The sequence below is a fragment of the Lycorma delicatula genome, chromosome 3 (assembly GCF_047948215.1).
Source record: "Lycorma delicatula isolate Av1 chromosome 3, ASM4794821v1, whole genome shotgun sequence".
Classification (NCBI taxonomy): Eukaryota; Metazoa; Arthropoda; class Insecta; order Hemiptera; family Fulgoridae; genus Lycorma; species Lycorma delicatula.
Window position 1 is genome coordinate 215792956 of NC_134457.1, and position 8598 is coordinate 215801553.

Below are 8598 nucleotides of genomic sequence, written 5' to 3' on the forward strand. Positions count from 1 at the left end.
TGATCAGATTTTAATAATGTTTCTTATCTACATTACTAATTGGTATGATATTTCGAATGTTTTCAGATTATATCTGAAAATTTACAGTTTATATTAGCTTTTCAGTAATATTAGGTGTCCAGTCGATCTCTTGCCTGTCGATCTCTTCTTGATCGTTTAGTAAGTGTGTTATGATATCAATTGCCAAACTAGAATGTTTTATTAATTAGAATCCAACAACATAATGGTGACTGGGACAGTATTTTTTTTGCGGCCAAGTAAAAGGAACGTTGATAGGCTGTTGTCTATTCAGCGGCGATTTGCCATAAAAATCACTGCGACATACAGGACTTTTTCCCGTAATACTGCTGAAGTGATTTCAGGCATCCCTCCTCTTCTGCTGAGGGCTAAAGTGCTGTACAGAGTGTATAACGACATGCATAAAGTTGAGGGTAGACAAATCCTTTTGAGAGATTGGCAGGAAGTCTGGAATGCTTTTCCTACGGGAGAATGGACAAGACGCATTATACATACGAGGTGTGTGAGAAAAGTAATGAGATTGGTAACACTGCGAGCTATCTGACAACGCTGAGTCTACCGGTCTGTGCTAGACCGGTTTGTTCATCCCTTCCACATGCTCAGTACGAGTTTCAACTCCGTTCAGCCAACGCATTATTTTTGACAGCGCCATCAGTGAAGTCGTGTTTTGTTGTATGTTACGAAAATGGAGCATCGGAATTTAGAGCAACGTTGTGCAATCAAGTTTTGTGTTAAACTCGGGGAATCCGCGAGTGCGACCTTTGAAAAGTTGAAACAGGCCAATAAGGAACATTGCTTATGGAGAGCACAAGTTTTCCGCTGGCACAAATCAACCTCGTTCTGGGAGACCTTCAACTTCAAAAGCTGACGAAAACGTTGAGCGTGTGATGGTTCGTGTGAGATTAGACCGTTGTTTAACAATAAGGATGATGAGTGAACAGTTAAATTTAAACGCTTTCATCGTACATCAAATTTTGACACACGATTTGGACATTCGAAAGGTTTGTGCGAAATTGATGCCGAAAAACCTCACAACTGAACAGAAGGACGATCGAAGAAACGTTGAAAGTTCTGCGTTGAAGTTCTTGAGAGGATTGACAATGACCAAGAATTCTTCAATCGTGTGATCACATGAATTCTGGATATTTGAGTAACAAAGGAAACAAAGCGGCAAAGCGAAGAGTGTCATACTCCGTGATCTCCTCGACCGAAAAAAATGTTGAATGAGGAAATCAAAGATCAAAACCACGCTGATTTGTTTTTTTGACAGTAGGGGTATCGTGCGTAAAGAATTTGTTCCTCCAGGACAAACTGTCAACCAAGTGTTTTAAAAAGGTGTCCTTGAAAGGCTCAGGAAATGAGTGATTCGCGTGAGACCAGACATTGCAGACAAGTGGATGCTTCATCATGATAATGCCCCGAGTCAAACCCCCATTTCCATCACGGAATTTTTGACCTCATACGCATTCCTACGGTTTTTTCAACCCCCCCTATTCTCCTAATTTGAGTCCTTGTGACTTTTTCCTTTTCCCGAAATTGAAACATGTCTTAATCACCGTGTCTTCCATCACCGTGTTCAGGAATAACGACATCATCCGGCTGCCCTCCTCCAGCACCACCTTCCCGCGCACCGTGGCACTCCGCCACCATTCGCGCTGTGGTGTCGACTGTATCTTCTCGATCGGATACAGGTCGAATTTTAGGAGGTGCGATCTACTGATCGTCTCCGAAGACCAAGAGTAGGACTGTCCGGCCTTCTGCATATAAATATTCGACGATACGGATCCAGTTCGTCTTTTGGAGCTGGCAGCAGCGAACAACGTGTCGATGTCTAACTGCCGCTCCGTAGTGCTTCCGTATGCTACACCTGCAGGAGGATCTTTGGAAGCCGCACGTATGGAGGATGTGGAGGTGCTCCCACTCTGGGTTGTCGGTGGCATGCCGACAGACGAGCACGAAGGAGTCGTCCCTGGGCCTGAATTTCCTGATGCGGGACAGCTGGTCTCGTATTCCCGAAAGAATTCGTTCACAAGCAGCATCTCCTTGTACGGGTATGATTTCGGACACGAGAAATGGTCGAGGTACTCCGCCGGTAAGTCGCTCAATAACATTGTCCCAGGGGGTACAGGTCAGAGCGACTGACAGGCTATTAGAATCTGATGAATTATCCTGCCTATCTCGTAGGGAATGCCCTTCATCCGGGCAACGTACACGTTGCGGATTACGGGCAGCTGGCTCACTAATATGCTGGGGAGCAGGGAGATGATGATAGTCATCAACGTCAGACAGTCTGAGTCGTTTTGAGACGCCGTCGCCATCGCTGTCTTCTTCTGACGTTTGGTAGTCCGAGCCGGACCACCGGTCGTCGGACGGTCGTCTTCCGTAGTTCTCTTCAAAGGCTGCGTCGAGTTCGGCGTCTCGCCAGAGATTCGTACACGTTTCTTGTTGCGGCGCGTCGTCATCGCTGTCTCGTCCTCGCCCTGCGCCGTCCGTTCGGCGGTGATAGTCAGCGATTCCTCCGTCTGTTGTACTATACGTTTTAGCATCTCCATCGGCGGCTTGAGCGGCACCAACGACGCCACTTCCACCTCGCTGTTGCAGTTGTAGCCGCCCTCATCTAGCACGGTGCATCCTAGCTCGTTGTCGGGCAGCTGAGTTTCACGGGTCTCGTCCTCCTTCGAGCTCGACAGAATATGGGTCCGCTCGGCGGCGGTAGTGATACAGTCGTCTTCGTCGCGGAACGTGGTACCTTGGTCGCCTATCTGCGGTTGTCGCGCCTTTCTGTTCTTATTCCTGGCGCGCAACAGGTCGTCTACAGAGTGCATATTTTGCAAATGAGTTTCAGTTAAAACGAGTCGTCTGTCAGATAGCCTCACGCCTAAATGTAACTGCTTCATGTATGGTCTGTAACGCGGCAGACACGTATATATACACTGATCGAGAGAGAGAAGAGCAATACGGGAGAGCGTAAAGAGGGAAGGGGCCGTGTAGGCAACCGTGTATTAGAAACTGCAACGGTGGTATAGAAACGATGGCCATGTGTGTGGTATAGCGAGCGTATCACGGCCGCAATACTCCGTATACTATACCGCACAGCTCACCCCCCCCCCCCACCCCTGTGTGCAAAGCCGCGAACTGGTCACTTGTTCGGATCTGGATTCCGTTCCGGAACCAGATCCAGCCTCACACCGAACGCCGAACAGCAGGTCTGAATGTATCGGAGGCTCCGGAGCAAACGGGCAACTTGAGATTTTGCCGAGGAGACTGACGGGTTAACAGTCGGGCGTAGAAACATTCGGAGCCGCGCACGCCACGCTGCTAGAAGTTTTTAAACGTTTAAGTTGTTTTTATAAATTCGTAATTTATTAAGTTATGCGTTATTAAACCGTCAGCTCCGTAACTGTAGATACGTTTAAGTTGTTTTTATGAATTCGTAATTTATTAAGTTATGCGTTATTAAACCGTCAGCTCCGTAACTGTAGATACGATTATTGAAATGCAATGGAAATAATCCATTGCATTGACAGTGAGGCTGTGAAGTGTGAGGCTGGATCTGGTTCCGGAACGGAATCCAGATCCGAACAAGTGACCAGTTCGCGGCTTTGCAGCCGGGGTGGGGGAGGGGGGCTGAGCTGTGCGGTAAATAAGGCGGCGTTTCCCGAACGCAAATCTGTTGTCTGTATGAATTTCCCCGGACATAATTACTTAGGACCTGGCAACCCAATCGATAACGAGCCTCCGGTGGACATCGATGATCAGATCGCGCTCGAGCACGACCGCAGATACGAATCGGCCACAGAACATCATCATATACGTGCAGCTGATAGATCTGCGATCGGGGATTTTGCTGGCGATTTCGCTAGGACTGGGAATTGGCATAGCTCTCAAGCGAACTACTTTGAAGAAGATAATATTGCTGTTTGAAATAAATATAATCTCATTACTTTTCTTACACACCTTGTAACATTGATCTGTGGGCACAGCGTGGCTGTGGGTATGTGGGATTCTACCTCTCCCAGCTGTTAACCGAGCATTGGGATTTTGAAGGGGTATCTATGCCGGTTTGGTAAACGCGCTATCTCTGCTTGTAGATACTGCTAATCACAGGACACACCGGAAAACACTATATACCGCTGTTGTAGGTGTGACGGTGTTCGACAGGAGCTGGGTTTGACCTGGCTTACTCCAGAGAGGACTATGGGTTATATGCTTTCCAGTAGGCAGGCCTGGGGAAATGTGAAGAAGCTAACTGCTAGAATGTTGAAGAAAAAATCCCGTGACGGTTGTGACCTCGATCGTGTGTAACCGTGCGTGTGTTTAGTTAGGGAGGGCAGCTTCGATCTTGAGAGGACGATTCGCCGAGGTGGGCCGTTCTTGTTGAGGGATTGGAGACCCCTTGTGGTAGTTTTTGTATAATGACAACTGAAACTGGATGGCCTCATATAGGAACACTGCTAAAAAACTGCACAGGAAGTGGAGTACTCTAATGGGTTGCGAATAGTAATGGCTTATTAATATAACATAAAATAAAGATCCGACCTGCCATGCCGGACATACTGCCGTTAGGTGGGAAGGGTAGGTAGAAAGGACACTCCTACATTGTTCTATGCTTAATTGCGGGTCCAGCGTAAGGGAGTAAGGGAAAAACATAATAACCACAAAAACGCCCCTTTTTTAATTAGAAACATGCTTTTAACCGTAAAACATACACTTGCCTATCGATTTGATCAGATTTTAATAACGTTCCTTATCTACATTACTAACTGGTATGATATTCCGAAAGTTTTCAGATTAATATCTGAAAATTTTCAGCTTATATTAGCTTTTCAGCAACATTAGTTTTTTTGTTTCCGAGGTTTGTCGGCAGCAGCATCTCTTCTTGATCGTTTAATATGTGTTCTGACATCAACTGACAACTAGAAGTAGTTTTATTAATTAGAATCCAAGAACAGAATGGTAACTGGAGACAGTATTTGAGTAGCTGTTAGTACCTTCCCTGATCGGACTTCGTTAAATTGTTAAACTTCGGTACGGAAAACATAACGTTAACCGTATTCGCTATTCCGTAAAATATTGGAAGAAATTACTGTTACAAAATGTAAAACCTGTTTTTTCCCAAAGCAAATAGTTTTGATTAATCGGATAAAGCTGGTCACGAATACAAAATTAATACGAAACAATTTAGTAATGCAAGAGTATTTCTGGAATGTATTACGAAAATATAAGGCACTAGAGTATTATAAATTCAATTCTAATGACTTTAAGAAAGCTATTCTTGTACCGAATAAAAAATTTCAAATAAACCGTTTTAAAATTTAAAAAAACGAAGTAAACATCCGTGTTCAGTTTGAATTTTAAAATGTAGGATTCCATATCTACATAAATAAAAATAATTTTTACATTTTCCGTTAATTAAAAAATTATTTTAATTATGAGAACTATTTAAAAACATTCAGCTGGTTCAGAGTTTATTAAAATAGTAAAAAAGTAATCGTTTGCTTGCAATTTTTTTTAGGCTAATTTAGAAAATACATACACAGGAAAAAAACAAAATAAAAAGCTGAAATAAACAAACAGCAGAAGGTCAAGTAAATCAGAGCGATAATTTTAATTTCTGTCAATGTTCGGGTTGAAGGTCAATCTTTTTTTTTTGTTAAAAAAACTTCATAAATTTAGAATAACCTTGTTTTAAGAAAAAGATGTATGTGTATTCCAGAACAACAAATTATTTTTAGCAAACTTACATTTGTTTATACTCATCTGTCAAAAGAAGTTGCGAATTTTATAAGCCCCTGACAGTGGAATTTGCATTAAAAATAAACTTTTATTTTTCGGTGTTTTCTAAAACGTCCGTTTCGCATCGCAAATAAATATTTATTTCGTATAATAAATGACAACTTATTTGTTTATCGTAAAATAATTAGAAACCAAGATAAAGTAAAATTTAAAAAATATTTTAATTAATTTTTGATGAGATTCTACACGATTTATCTCTCATGAACAAAAATTATTTTTTTTATTGTAAAACACCGTTATTAAAAAAAGAAAATTATACATATATTTTTTATATTTACTTATGGAGGTTCTTCTCGACAGAAAGTTTAAAACAAAACTTATTTATTTTTAACTATTGGCTTTCATTCTGTTGGCTTTACCGCATAACCAGCACCTGAAGAACAAGAAATACCGATCAGAGTAGCTTTCTCTGAGAGTAATAGTATTTCCATATAGGCGGTCCCTGAAGTGAAGTGTGAATGTTTCGCATACAGAACTGAATATCAGCTGAATTTATGTGGGTTTAGTATACCGAAATGGAACTGTAAATGTCCTAAGTAACTTTTCCATTTCTCGCTTTCCTTAATAACCTTGGTAAAGGATGCTTATTATTAAAAAAAAAGAAGTTATTTCACGATATAATGCGACCATATCATATATTGAAAACAGGTCTATGTTGATCTACTGGCAAAAATAAAAGTTTTAGCCATAAAATTTGTGTAAAATGATACTCCACGGTAACAACTCGACCGAAAATTAAGATTTAAAAAAATATCTGTTCATAATTTAGACGATGCATAAGGTATTAAGATGTATTAGAAAACCAGCGACATTTTTTAAATTAAAAAAAAAAAAATCTGTACGAGTTATTAATAAATTAGCATATTTAAATTTAAAAAAAAAGTTTAAAAGAACGAAAGTCTGATACGAACTATGTGCTTTTTCCCTTGTAACAACCAAATATTTCATTAATTAAACTTTTATATGGCTATAACCCTAGAACCAACGAAAATAAGTATCACGTATGATATATCGTTGAAAAGCCCTCGATAAGGGCTTATTACTGTACTTAAGAAAAAGTCCAAAATCCAAACTTTTTGTATTTCGGAATTTTTTGGACACTTTTGGTTCAGTCGATTGCGATCAAAAGAAGAAGAGTACAAGTAGATGTTACAACAGTCCTAAATCAACAATTACAACATCCTAGGCTAATCGTTTTTGAGTTATGCGAGATACATACGTACGTACAGACGTCACGCCGAAATTAGTCAAAATTGGTTCAGGGATGGTCAAAATGGACATTTCCGTTGAAATCTGAAAACCGAAATTTTTCCCGGTCACAATATTTCCTTTACTTCGTACAACGAAGTAAAAAATAATTAATTTTTTCGTGGACAAAAATGTGCCTGGTTGCTGTGTCAGCGGGGTAAATACAATACGTTTTTCTCTTTTCTTGTCCAACGTTTTTTTATTAATCGTTCTATAATTAGTAACCGAAAAAACTGGCCTTTAACCCATCCCTTACAATAAAATAACTGTAATATAGTTTTTGTTTAAAATCTGTATGACATGACGGTTTACAGTAAGTCTTTTCTGCCACGTAAACTGACAGAAAAGCCGAGGTCGTAAGCAAAGCTAGGTTAAAATCACACATATCAGAAAACGTATTTGTTGACTAAAAATATACTAAGATTTCGGAAGAAATTAAATTCCATCTCGCTACTAAAAAAGTATACACATTGATATTACAAGAATTATTTTTGAAACAATCTTGCTTTAAATAACATTCTATTTATAAACACGGTAGTAATTATTATTATTTTTTTTTTTTCAAGGAAAGCGCTAAAATTTTGACAAGATTATCTAGGCAGTGATACCATGTATAAACCGATAGAGGTTTACATGCTCGTACCATTTATATTATTGGAATCGGGACGAGTGAAATGAACTAGGACGTTTTATGAAGAGCACGAAAAGAAGAAGAGTAGGGATGAGACTGAAGGAGGGGGAAAAAATCTCGTGATGCCCTCATCTGAAAAATCTGGCAGAGGATTGTAAACAAACCTATTTATTCCCTTCTTGTTCCGGCAACCGATGTTAGCTGTCCTGAACCACTACTTTAGAATTAACTTAAAACAGCTTGCATTATAATTTAGGCTATATTTAACATCTTTTGCAAATAAAATGTTATAAAACATTTGTTACAGCTTATGTCATTACTACGTTACACACTCGCTAACCCGAAATAAAACGTAAGGTTATATTTGTGCGGAATGCGAATGTCAAATTCTACAACAGGAATAAAAGTCAATTGTACGTCTACATAAACAAAATATGACTTTTAATTTAAATACTTAAAAAAAAAGGAATATTAAAAAAATACAAAACCTAGCAGTATATTATAAATAAAACACTATCATTGCATGGTGCGTATTAATAATAAACTTTCATAAATACTTTTAAACTTCTCATTAAAAATATAAACTTGACAATCTATAACTTTTATATTTTTCATTCCCGTCAGAAAAATGGCCTTTTAAAACAGAACGAAATATGGTATCACTAAGATTAACTCGAAGATAAAATTTCACCCGCTAGATTAAAGAAACTAGCAGATACAGAAAAGGCGCCTCCTTTTATAACTGACGTCGTCACAAAATAAGGGAGAAGATTCTCAGTTTGATTTTTAAAAAGCTTTTTAAGTAACACCTACCTCTCTTTTTTTTCCGGATCAAACTCTGCAATTTTTTCACACCTTTTATTATTCAGTCTCAAGATCGTTCCTGACGATAGCATGATAATCAA